The sequence below is a fragment of the Nerophis ophidion genome, linkage group LG07 (genome assembly GCF_033978795.1).
Source record: "Nerophis ophidion isolate RoL-2023_Sa linkage group LG07, RoL_Noph_v1.0, whole genome shotgun sequence".
In the NCBI taxonomy this organism is placed as follows: domain Eukaryota; kingdom Metazoa; phylum Chordata; class Actinopteri; order Syngnathiformes; family Syngnathidae; genus Nerophis; species Nerophis ophidion.
The window spans coordinates 6,822,285-6,834,668 of record NC_084617.1 but is presented as its reverse complement, the minus strand read 5'-3'; the positions used below and the strand labels follow the sequence as shown (position 1 = coordinate 6,834,668).

The 12,384-nt window shown below is 41.9% G+C and overlaps 1 protein-coding gene and 1 pseudogene across 2 annotated transcripts in view; both read left to right on the top strand.

Annotated features, from left to right (window-relative positions):
* The window catches only part of nudt1 (nudix (nucleoside diphosphate linked moiety X)-type motif 1), a 134,627-nt gene that overhangs the window by 75,143 nt on the left and 47,100 nt on the right, over window positions 1-12,384 (top strand). The gene's annotated exons all lie outside the window — the stretch shown is intronic.
* Window positions 1-12,384, top strand: part of LOC133555848 (retinol dehydrogenase 8-like) — a 42,274-nt pseudogene that overhangs the window by 22,308 nt on the left and 7,582 nt on the right.

Below are 12,384 nucleotides of genomic sequence, written 5' to 3'. Positions count from 1 at the left end.
CGCTGCTTGCAGCTTTAATTAGGGTCCGCAGGCCCATGGCAAAGGACTCCACAAGAGTCCTTTGCCATGAGCTGTAATTTGACCCCTTTAAAATGCTTCAAAGTGCAAGTTAAAGCTCTACTATACAAAGCGAAAGCCGTTTATCAACAACATCCAGAAACGGCGATCTGTAATTTGACCCCCTTACCATGCTTTAAAACTCACCAAATTTTACACACACACCAGGACTGGCGAAAATTGCCATCTGATTAAAAACAAGACCCTAAACATCAAAATTGCGCTCTAGCGCCCCCCTAGGAAAAAACCCAGACAAAACTGCTTGTAACTTCTGTTAGAAATGTCGTAGAGACATAAAATACAAACCTCTATGTTGGTCTGACTTAGACTAGGGTTTGAGTAGCGGCGGCAGCAGCCAAAGGCGGACCCGACCAACGCTGCTTGCAGCTTTAATTAGGGTCCGCAGGCCCATGGCAAAGGACTCTTGTGGAGTCCTTTGCCATGAGCTGTAATTTGACCCCTTTAAAATGCTTCAAAGTGCAAGTTAAAGCTCTACTATACAAAGCGAAAGCCATTTATCAACAACATCCAGAAACGCCGATCTGTAATTTGACCCCCTTACCATGCTTTAAAACTCACCAAATTTTACACACACACCAGGACCGGCGAAAATTGCCATCTGACAAAAAACCAAACCCTAAAAATCAAAAATGCGCTCTAGCGCCCCCTAGGAAAAAACCCAGACAAAACTGCATTTAACTTCTGTTAGAAATGTCGTAGAGACATGAAATACAAACCTCTATGTTGGTCTGACTTAGACTAGGGCTTGAGTAGCGGCGGCAGCAGCCAAAGGCGGACCCGACCAACGCTGCTTGCAGCTTTAATTAGGGTCCGCAGGCCCATGGCAAAGGACTCCACAAGAGTCCTTTGCCATGAGCTGTAATTTGACCCCTTTAAAATGCTTCAAAGTGCAAGTTAAAGCTCTACTATACAAAGCGAAAGCCATTTATCAGCAACATCCAGAAACGGCGATCTGTAATTTGACCCCCTTACCATGCTTTAAAACGCACCAAATTTTACACACACACCAGGACCGGGGAAAATTGCCATCTGACAAAAAACCAAACCCTAAAAATCAAAATTGCGCTCTAGCGCCTCCTAGGAAAAAACCCAGACAAAACTGCATGTAACTTATGTTAGAAATGTCGTAGAGACATGAAATACAAACCTCTATGTTGGTCTGACTTAGACTAGGGTTTGAGTAGCGGCGGCAGCAGCCAAAGGCGGACCCGACCAACGCTGCTTGCAGCTTTAATTAGGGTCCGCAGGCCCATGGCAAAGGACTCCACAAGAGTCCTTTGCCATGATCTGTAATTTGACCCCTTTAAAATGCTTCAAAGTGCAAGTTAAAGCTCTACTATACAAAGTGAAAGCCATTTATCAGCAACATCCAGAAACGCCGATCTGTAATTTGACCCCCTTACCATGCTTTAAAACTCACCAAATTTTACACACACACCAGGACTGGCGAAAATTGCCATCTGATAAAAAAACCAAACCCTAAAAATCAAAATTGCGCTCTAGCACCCCCTAGGAAAAAACCCAGACAAAACTGCATGTAACTTCTGTTAGAAATGTCGTAGAGACATGAAATACAAACCTCTATGTTGGTCTGACTTAGACTAGGGCTTGAGTAGCGGCGGCAGCAGCCAAAGGCGGACCCGACCAACGCTGCTTGCAGCTTTATTAGGGTCCTTGGCCCATGGCAAAGGACTCCACAGGAGTCCTTTGCCATGGGCCAAGGACCCTATTGAAAATGCTTTGTTTTATTATTATTCCGCACCTACGCACCCTAATTTGACCCCTTTAACATGCTTCAAAACTCACCAAATTTGACACACACGTCGGTATAGCAAACCTTCCCAACATATTAAGCAACCAATCCCCCAAAATGAAAATTGCGCTCTAGCGCCCCCTAGGAAAAAATGACAGACAAAACTGCATGTAACTTCTGTTAGGAATGTCATAGCGACATGAAACAAAAAACTCCTATGTAGGTCTGACTTAGACCCAATTTTCATACACTCACTTCTTTCAGCAAAAATCTACAGGAAGTTGGCAAAAACCCCTTCAAAATAAAATTTGCGCAAAAAATGCAATTTTTGCCCCTTTGCGCTGTAATTTGACCCCTTTAAAATGTTTCAAAAGTCACCAAACTTGGCGCACACATAAGGACTGGAGAATATTGTGATCTAATGAAAAAAACAAACCCCAAAACTCAAAATTGCGCTCTAGCGCTATTTTTGAATAAAACACTGAAAAAACTGCTCCTAGGAAGAAAACACAGACAGAATTGCTTGTAACTTCCGGTAAGAATGTCGGAGGGACATGAAACAAAAAACTTTATGTAGGTCTCGCTTAGACCTACATTTCATAGATTGACAACCCCCAACAAAAATCAACAGGAAGTTTGCAATCCCCCCTTCAAAACAAAAGTTTTGTAAAAACCGGTCACCTTTCTTCAAACATTATCTCCTCTGAGTGCGTTTGTTGTTTTGGCTTCAAACTCGCACAGGAGAGAGATTGAACCCTTCTGATTAAAAGCATAGAACAGAGTTTTGATAAGTTCTCAGGTTTTGATTTTACGCGCCTTCAAAGAACCCCTGTACAAAGTCTCCTAAAAAATGTCATTTTTGCCTCTTTGAGCTGTTATTTGACCTCCTTAAAATGCTTCTAAACTCACCAAACTTGACACACACATCAGGTCTGGCAAAAATTGCAATCTGATGAAAAAACCTAACCTCAAAACTCAAAATTGCGCTCTACCGCCCCCCTAGGAATACAACACGGACAAACTGCTCCTAGGAAGAAAACACAGACAAAACTGCTTGTAACTTCCAGTAGGAATGTCAGAGAGACATGAAACAAAAAACACTATGTAGGTCTCACTTAGACCTACATTTTAATAATTAACCTACTTTGGCAAAAATCAACAGGAAGTTTGATATTTTCACTTCAATACAACAACTGCATTACTTTCACAATGCATTAGATTCTCAAAATAGTGGCTCCAAGGCGTCTTCTAACGCTTGTTTTGGCTTCAAACTCGCACAGGAGAGTGGGTCTCGGGGGCAGCAGCCAAAGGCGGACCCGACCAACGCTGCTTGCAGCTTTAATTTTTTATGTATCTCCTTCATTGATGTGCATTTTTGATCAGTAGACAATTAAACTCCAACAACAACACACACATTTACACACCTAGGCTTGAGAAGGAACAGGATGAAGAAAATCGTATATTTTCCTGCCCCCTTCAACATAATACCGTATTTTTCGGACTATAAGTCGCAGTTTTTTTTCATAGTTTGGCCGGGGGTGCGACTTATACTCCGGAGCGACTTATGTGCAAAATTATTAACACATTACCCGTAAAATATCAAATAATATTATTTATCTCATTCGCGGACGAGACCAAGAAAATGTCAGCAATCGTCACAAACACGTCAACCAATAGGAATTCAGCGGGGGAGGGTCAAGCGTAAAATAGGACAGCGGTATAGCGGTATAGCTCGGTTGGTAGAGCGGCCGTGCCAGCAACTTGAGGGTTGCAGGTTCGATCCCTGCTTTCGCCATCCTAGTCACTGCCGTTGTGTCCTTGGGCAAGACACTTTACCCACCTGCTCCCAGTGCCACCCACACTGGTTTATATGTAAAAATTAGATATTGGGTTTCACTTTGTAAAGCGCTTTGAGTCAGTAGAGAAAAAGCGCTATATAAATATAATTCACTTCACTTCACAGCGGAGACCCCGGACTGTTGAGCGACTGAAGCTCTACATAAAACAAGAATGGGAAAGAATTCCACTTTCAAAGCTTCAACAATTATTTTCCTGAGTTCCCAAACGTTTATTGAGTGTTGTTGAAAGAAAAGGTGATGTAACACAGTGGTGAACATGCCCTTTCCCAACTACTTTGGCACGTGTTGCAGCCATGGTCTGTGGTCTGACGAATCCACATTTCAAATTATATTTGGAAACTGTGGACGTGGTGTCCTCCGGAACAAAGAGGGAAATAACCATTCAGATTGTTATAGGCGCAAAGTTCAAAAGCTAGCATCTGTGATGGTATGGGGGTGTATTAGTGCCCAAGGCATGGGTAACTTACACATCTGTGAAGGCACCATTAATGATGAAAGGTACATACAGGTTTTGGAGTAACATATGTTGTCATTCAAGCAACGTTATCATGGACGCCCCTGCTTATTTCAGCAAGCCAAGTGTTACAACAGCGTGGCTTCGTAGTAAAAGAGTGCGGGTACTTTCCTGGCCCGCCTGCAGTCCAGACCTGTCTCCCATGGAAAATGTGCGGCGCATTATGAAGCGTAAAATAGGACAGCGGAGACCCCGGACTGTTGAAGGACTGAAGCTCTACATAAAACAAGAATGGGAAAGAATTCCACTTTCAAAGCTTCAACAATTATTTTCCTCAGTTCCCAAACATTTATTGAGTGTTGTTAAAAGAAAAGGTGATGTAACACAGTGGTGAACATGCCCTTTCCCAACTACTTTGGCACGTGTTGCAGCCATGAAATTCTAAGTTAAATAAATAAATGATAAATGGGTTGTACTTGTATAGCGCTTTTCTACCTTCAAGGTACTCAAAGCGCTTTGACACTACTTCCACATTCACACACACATTCACACACTGATGGAGGGAGCTGCCATGCAAGGCGCCAACCAGCACCCATCAGGAGCAAGGGTGAAGTGTCTTGCTCAGGACACAACGGACGTGACGAGGTTGGTACTAGGTGGGATTTCAACCAGTGACCCTCGGTTTGCGCACGGCCACTCTTCCACTGCGCCACGCCGTCCCTTAGTTAATTATTATTTGCAAAAGAAAATAAAGTTTATGAGTTTGAACATCAAATATCTTGTCTTTGTCGCATATTCAACTAAATATGAAGTGAAGTGAAGTGAAGTATATTTATATAGCGCTTTTCTCTAGTGACTCAAAGCGCTTTACATAGTGACACCCAATATCTAAGTTACATTTAAACCAGTGTGGGTGGCACTGGGAGCAGGTGGGTAAAGTGTCTTGCCCAAGGACACAACGGCATTGACTAGGATGGCGGGAGCGGGAATCGAACCTGCAACCCTCCAGTTGCTGGCACGGCCGCTCTACCAACCGAGCTATGCCGCCCCATTGATGGTTATCTTCCCTAAGGCGTTGCACACACAAAAAGCTGAACTGAACACACACATTTTTTTTTTATTGCTTTCTTTGCACCTCAGCTTGTGTGCATTCACGGCCCCACAGACAGTCGGAAACTATGGAAGTCTTTTTAAAACTATGAAAGTCTTTTTTCACTCCGGGTTCTCCAAAAAATCTGAGGGAGCCATGACAAGGAGAAAAAATACAGTACTTATCTCTGCTATTAAAAGACTAAAAAAAAAGGGAATTAACTTCATCCATCCATTTCCTACCGCTTATTCCCTTTCGGGGTCGCAGGGGGCACTGGCGCTTATCTCAGCTACAATCGGGCGGAAGGCAGGGTACACCCTGGACAAGTCGCCACCTCATCGCAGGGCCAACACAGATAGACAGACAACATTCACACACTAGGGCCAAATATGGGTTGAAAAGGTTTTGCAAATCATTGTATTCTGTTTATATTTACATCGAACACAATTTCCCAACACATACGGAAACTGGGTTTGTACTTTTATGCACTAGCTTTGAAAATATTTGATTTAAAAGTTAAAACCTGTGCTTGGCGGAAATTGGCTTAGCGATTAAAAGGGATAAACTGAGATATGTTGAGTAACTAAACCCCCGCAGTCAGCATAAGTGCTTGTGACACACTGAACACGTCATGATTTGAGGTCATGTGTTGAGACTTTTAAAAACCTGCTTGCATCTCGATCAAAGTCCACTTTCACCTAATTACTCAACGAGGCCTATTTGCCAAAGCCTGCTGTTGTGTCACACTTCTCTCTTGCTGTCGTAACACTGACCTCTAGTGGCCGTCTGGACTAAAAGCCACACATGTCACCCTGGCAGTCAACAACGCCGGCGTGGGTCTGCTGGGCCCGGTGGAGAGCATCAGCATCGAGGAGATGAAGCGCGTGTTCGAGACCAACTTCTTCGGCGTGGTGCGCATGATCAAGGAGGTGATGCCCGACATGAAGAGGAGGCGCTCGGGACACATCGTGGTCATGAGCAGCGTCATGGGTCTTCAGGGTAAGGTGACGTCGCCGGAAACTTCCTCTCGCACGCCGTCTGGGAACGGCTTTGATATGTTGTGATGCATGGGTCTGGCAACGTGAAATTTTCCTAAATCGGGCCTGGGCAATTGTTTTGAGTCAGAGGGGAAAAAATGTGTCTGGGGGCCGGTGAATCTATTTATCTATATCAGGGGTGTCAAACCTACAACCCGGGCGCCGGATCAGGCCCGTGAACAGGTTTTATCCATCCCAGGGGATGGATAATAATATATAATATAAATAATTTCCTTAGTATAATAATTACCCTCATTTTAAAAAAAAAAAAAAAACTGCTGTTCTAAATGTGTCCACTAGATGTCACAATAGCAATTATTTGTATCTTTGTAGAAGATGCTACATATGTAAACACAAATAAACCACATGATGTTAGCGCATTAGTCGGGGAAAATGATCATAAATAATATCCTGTAATTTGATTTTAATGTTTTTTTTAACACTTTCAAATCACAGATTAATTTGCCCAGGTCTTCCCTAAATACTCGTTTTTTCCTACCAGACAGGCAACATTCGTAACTGTCATGCAAGTGTAAAAAGAAGTTAACCACTCTAAAAGGTGAAAATGAATTAAAACAAGTGATGCCTGGTGTCTAATGATGCCAGCTAAATAACACCAATGAATTCAGTTCAAAAAAATAAATTGTTGTCCTTGTTCCCCAACCTTGTTCTTGTTCCTGCACCAGGTGTGGTCTTCAATGACGTTTACACTGCCTCCAAGTTCGCCATGGAGGGCTTCTGTGAGAGCATGGCGGTGCAGCTCATGAAGTTCAATGTCAGGTAATGATCATCACTCGTTACCACACGACTTCAATCTATTTGTGACAGCAGGGGTGTTGAGGGTCTACATCACCTGTGTCAAACTCAAGACCCGGGAGCCAGATCCAGATCGACACGTCATTTAACCTCTTAAGGCCCAAGCTGTTTGTTTATTTTATTTCTCTTTGCTATTTGGGCTTATTGGACCCTAATTCAAATAAAAACTAAAAATCATCTTTTTGTTATGATGAACTTAGTCCATAAGTACACAAATGTGTACTTCATGTTTAGTGACATGCTAATTCTTATTTTTTTACACTTTTTTTTCCCAAATTCCATTATATGTTATACTCTCCTGACACCACCAGATGGCAGTATAAGTGTCCACATAAGTGGCCATAAGACCCCAATTCAGTAGCGTACACAATTATGGAATTAAGAGCTAAAAGGTGCTGTCCATGTATGTGGCCACTAAGCCTTTAGAGCATGGGTGCCCATTACGTCGATCGCGAGCTACCAGTCGACCGCGGGGGGTGTGTCAGTCGATCTCCAGCCAGGCTTTTAAAAAAATTGACCTAAAAATTAGTGATCATCAATCTTCACAAAGACGTCACTTAAATGACATTCACGGTACCGGAGGGTCTTGTGAGATGACGCTGGCTGCTGCAAGATCATTATTATGAAAATATGACCGAGAGGAAGGCGAGAAACACTTTTTATTTCAACAGACTCTCGCGCCGTACCTTCCGTCAAAACTCTAAAGGCCGACTGCACATTTCCTATCTTCACAATAAAAGCCCTGCTTCATGCTGCCTGCGCTAACTAAATACAGAGTCTCGGAAAACTGGCGTGCACAAGCGATCCCTCAGAAAGCGGGCGTGCACATCGCTTTCCGAGACTCTTATTTTGTTAGCGCAGGCAGCATGAAGCAGGGCTTTTATTGTGAAGATAGGAAATGTGCAGTCGGCCTTTAGAGTTTTGACGGAAGGGACGGCGCGAAAGTCTGTTGAAATAAAAAGTGTTTCTCGCCTTCCTCTCTGTCATTTTTTCATAATAATGAACTGGCAGCAGCCAGCGTCATCTCACAAGACCCTCGGGTGCCGTGAATGTCAATCAAGCAAACTACGGAATTTGCCGCCCATGTTTTTCTTGTAAAGTGTATGGAAGCTGGATGAATTAGATGCCAAAAACCAACCACTTTCATGTGGTATTGTACAGAAAGGACAACTTTTTTTCTCCTCCATTTGAAAATGTGGGCGTTATCATCATTACTGTCTGATTCCAATCAATGCAAGTCATCAGAATCAGGTAATACACCAACTTATATTCTTGTCTTTGTGAAAGAAAGACATCTATATGTGTTACACATGCTTGTATTATCATTAAACACATTTAACTTGTTTACAAAAATGTCTCTTTCATAAATAAATAAATATAAATGATATATATAAATGAGGTAGATCCCCTCGAGTTGGTCAATTGAAAAGTAGCTCGCCTGCAGAAAAAGTGTGGGCACCCCTGCTTTAGAGCATGGGTGTCAAACTCTGGCCCGCGGGCCAAATTTGGCCCGCCATGTAATTTATTTTGGCCCTTGAGACAATATTAAATTAACATTAGAGCTGGCCCGCCGGTATTATACAGCGGCGGTGCATTCACCGCTAATTCTAACACTTGCCAACCCTCACGATTTTCCCAGGAGACTCCCGAATATCAGTGCCCCCCCCCCCCCCTAAAAATCTACCGGGACAACCATTCTCCCAAATTTCTCCCGATTTCCACTCGGACAACAATATCAGCGGCGTGCCTTAAAGGTACTGCTTTTAGCGTCCTCTACAACTTGTTGTCATGTCCGCTTTTCCGCCATACAATCAGCGTGCCGGCCCAGTCACGTAATATATGCGGATTCTACACACACACACACACACACACACACAAGTGAATGCAAGGCATACTTGGTCAACAGTCATACAGGTCACACTGAGGGTGGCCTTATAAACAACTTTAACACTGTTACAAATATGCACCACACTGTGAACCCACACCAAACAAGAATGACAAACACCTTTCGGGAGAACATCCGCACTGTAGCACAACATCAACACAACAGAACAAATACCCAGAAGCCCTTACAGCCCTAACTCTTCCGGGACACTACAACATACACCCCCGCTACCAACAAACCTGGATTTTGCATGTCAGCATAAAGTTATGTAAGCTTTGCTTGTTCAATATTCAATGCAAAACTTGTTTGGGTCCCTATTAAAAGGTAAAGTTGTTCAACCTTGTTGTTTACCACGAATTGATTAACGTGGACCCCGACTTAAACAAGTTGACAAACTTATTGGGGTGTTACCTTTTAGTGGTCAATTGTACGGAATATGTACTGTACTGTGCAATCTACTAATAAAAGTATCAATCAAAATCAATCAATCAACTTTGGCCCGCGGCTTTGTTCAGTTTAGAATTTTGGCCCACTCTGTATTCGAGTTTGACACCCCTGCTTTAGAGGTTTAAAGTGGCCCCTGGCAATAATATGAATACTTCATCTTTCTTACTTAATGTTGTCATTGTTTCCATTTTGACAGAAAAAAAAACGTAAATTTCATATGTTTTAAACTTTGATACACATACAAATATTCAATTGTTATTGGTGTGAATGTGTGGGCACCTCGTTATTTTATTACGATTCTTGGGGTGAGGATTTGAGTCATAATTGATACTCGATTTCATTCGATTCTCCATTCAAACTGCCAAGGGAGTCACTGCCGGTGTGTCCTTGGGCAAGACACTTTACCCACCTGCTCCCAGTGCCACCCACACTGCTTTAAATGTAACTTAAATATTGGGTTTCACTATGTAAAAGCGCTTTGAGTCACTAGAGAAAAGCGCTATATAAATATAATTCACCCCACTCCTCGATCCAACACAATTCTCCATACAAAGTGATTCTTGCAATGTATTATTTGGTATAGTATGGCGACTTGTCCGGGGTGTACCCCGCCTTCCGCACATGTGCAGCTGATATGGACTCCAGCGACACCCCCTCCCGCAACCACAAAAGGGACAAGCGGTAGAAAATGGATGGATAACAACTTAACAAAACAGCTTACAAAATCTCATTTTGTTTGCACCAAGTAAGCATACAGATTGCCTAAAATTCTAATCATTATAATTTTATTTTGTATTTTTTGAATTATATATAATAAAAAAAAAATGCATAAATTTTTGGAAAATTACAAAAAAAATGAAAATTTTTTAGCACCCTTAATTATTATATACCATATGATAGTTTGTAAAAATAACAATAAATACTTAAATATCTGCTTGTTTAAATTATGACACGATGAGCTATTGCATGTTTAGCTATTCCTCGTCCTCCAGTGATAATGTTACTTGTAAGAAACTTACTTTATTTGTTTATTACAAATTCCTGTTGATTTTTGCTGCTTGTCAATATATGAAATGTAGGTCTAAGTGAGACCTACATAGAGGTTTTTGTTTCATGTCTCTACGACATTCCTACTGGACGTTTCAGGCAGTTTTGTCTGTGTTTGATTCCTAGGGGGCGCTAGAGCGCAATTTTGAGTTTTGGGGTTTGGTTTTTTTGATTAGATCGCAATTTTCGCCTGTCCTGATGTGTGTGTCCAGTTTGGTGAGTTTTGAAGCATTTTAAGGGGGTCAAATTACAGCTCAAAGAGGCAAAGGTGAGTGTTTCTATAAAACTTTTTTTTTTAAGGGGGAATTGAAAACTTCCTGTTGATTTTTGCTGAAGGATGTCAGTTTATGAAATGTAGGTCTAAGTGAGACCTACATAGAGGTTTTTGTTTCACTACGACATTCCTACTGGAAGTTACAGGCAGTTTTGTCTGTGTTTTCTTCCTAGGGGGCGCTAGAGCGCAATTTTGAGTTTTGGGGTTAGGTTTTTTTATTAAATCGCAATTTTCGCCAGTCCTGATGTGTGTGTCCAGTTTGGTGAGTTTTGAAGCATGTTAAGGGGGTCAAATTACAGCTCAAAAAGGCAAAGGTGAGTGTTTTTACAAAACGTTTATTTTGAAGGGGGAATTGAAAACTTCCTGTTGATTTTTGCTGAAGGATGTCAGTTTATGAAATGTAGGTCTAAGTGAGACCTACATAGAGGTTTTTGTTTCACTACGACATTCCTACTGGAAGTTTCAGGCAGTTTTGTCTGTGTTTTCTTCCTAGGAGCAGTTTTGTCTGTTTTATTCCTAGGGGGCGCTAGAGCGCAATTTTGAGTTTTGGGGTTAGGTTTTTTTATTAGATCGCAATTTTCGCCAGTCCTGATGTGTGTGTCCAGTTTGGTAAGTTTTGAAGCATGTTAAGGGGGTCAAATTACAGCTCAAAGAGGCAAAGGTGAGTGTTTTTATAAAACTTTTTTTTTGAAGGGGGAATTGCAAACTTCCTGTTGATTTTTGCTGAAGGATGTCAGTTTATGAAATGTAGGTCTAAGTGAGACCTACATAGAGGTTTTTGTTTCACTACGACATTCCTACTGGAAGTTACAGGCAGTTTTGTCTGTGTTTTCTTCCTAGGAGCAGTTTTGTCTGTTTTATTCCTAGGGGGCGCTAGAGCGCAATTTTGAGTTTTGGGGTTAGGTTTTTTGATTAGATCGCAATTTTCGCCAGTCCTGATGTGTGTGTCCAGTCTGGTAAGTTTTGAAGCATGTTAAGGGGGTCAAATTACAGCTCAAAGAGGCAAAGGTGAGTGTTTTTACAAAACATTTGTTTTTGGAGGGAGAATTGCAAACTTCCTGTTGATTTTTGCTGAAGTATGGCAGTTTATGAAATGTAGGTCTAAGTGAGACCTACATAGGGGTTTTTGTTTCACTACGACATTCCTACTGGAAGTTACAGGCAGTTTTGTCTGTGTTTTCTTCCTAGGGGGCGCTAGAGCGCAATTTTGAGTTTTGGGGTTTGGTTTTTTTTGATTAGATCGCAATGTTCGCCTGTCCTGATTGAGTTTTGAAGCATTTTAAGGGGGTCAAATTACAGCTCAAAGAGGCAAAGGTAAGTGTGTTTACAAAACTTTTATTTTGAAGGGGGAATTGCAAACTTCCCGTTGATTTTTGCTGGGGGTTGTCAATCTATGAAATGTAGGTCTAAGTGAGACCTACATAGAGGTTTTTGTTTCACTACGACATTCCTACTGGAAGTTACAGGCAGTTTTGTCTGTGTTTTCTTCCTAGGGGGCGCTAGAGCGCAATTTTGAGTTTTGGGGTTTGGTTTTTTATTAGATCGCAATTTTCGCCAGTCCTGATGTGTGTGTCCAGTTTGGTAAGTTTTGAAGCATGTTAAGGGGGTCAAATTACAGCTCAAAGAGGCAAAGGTGAGTGTTTT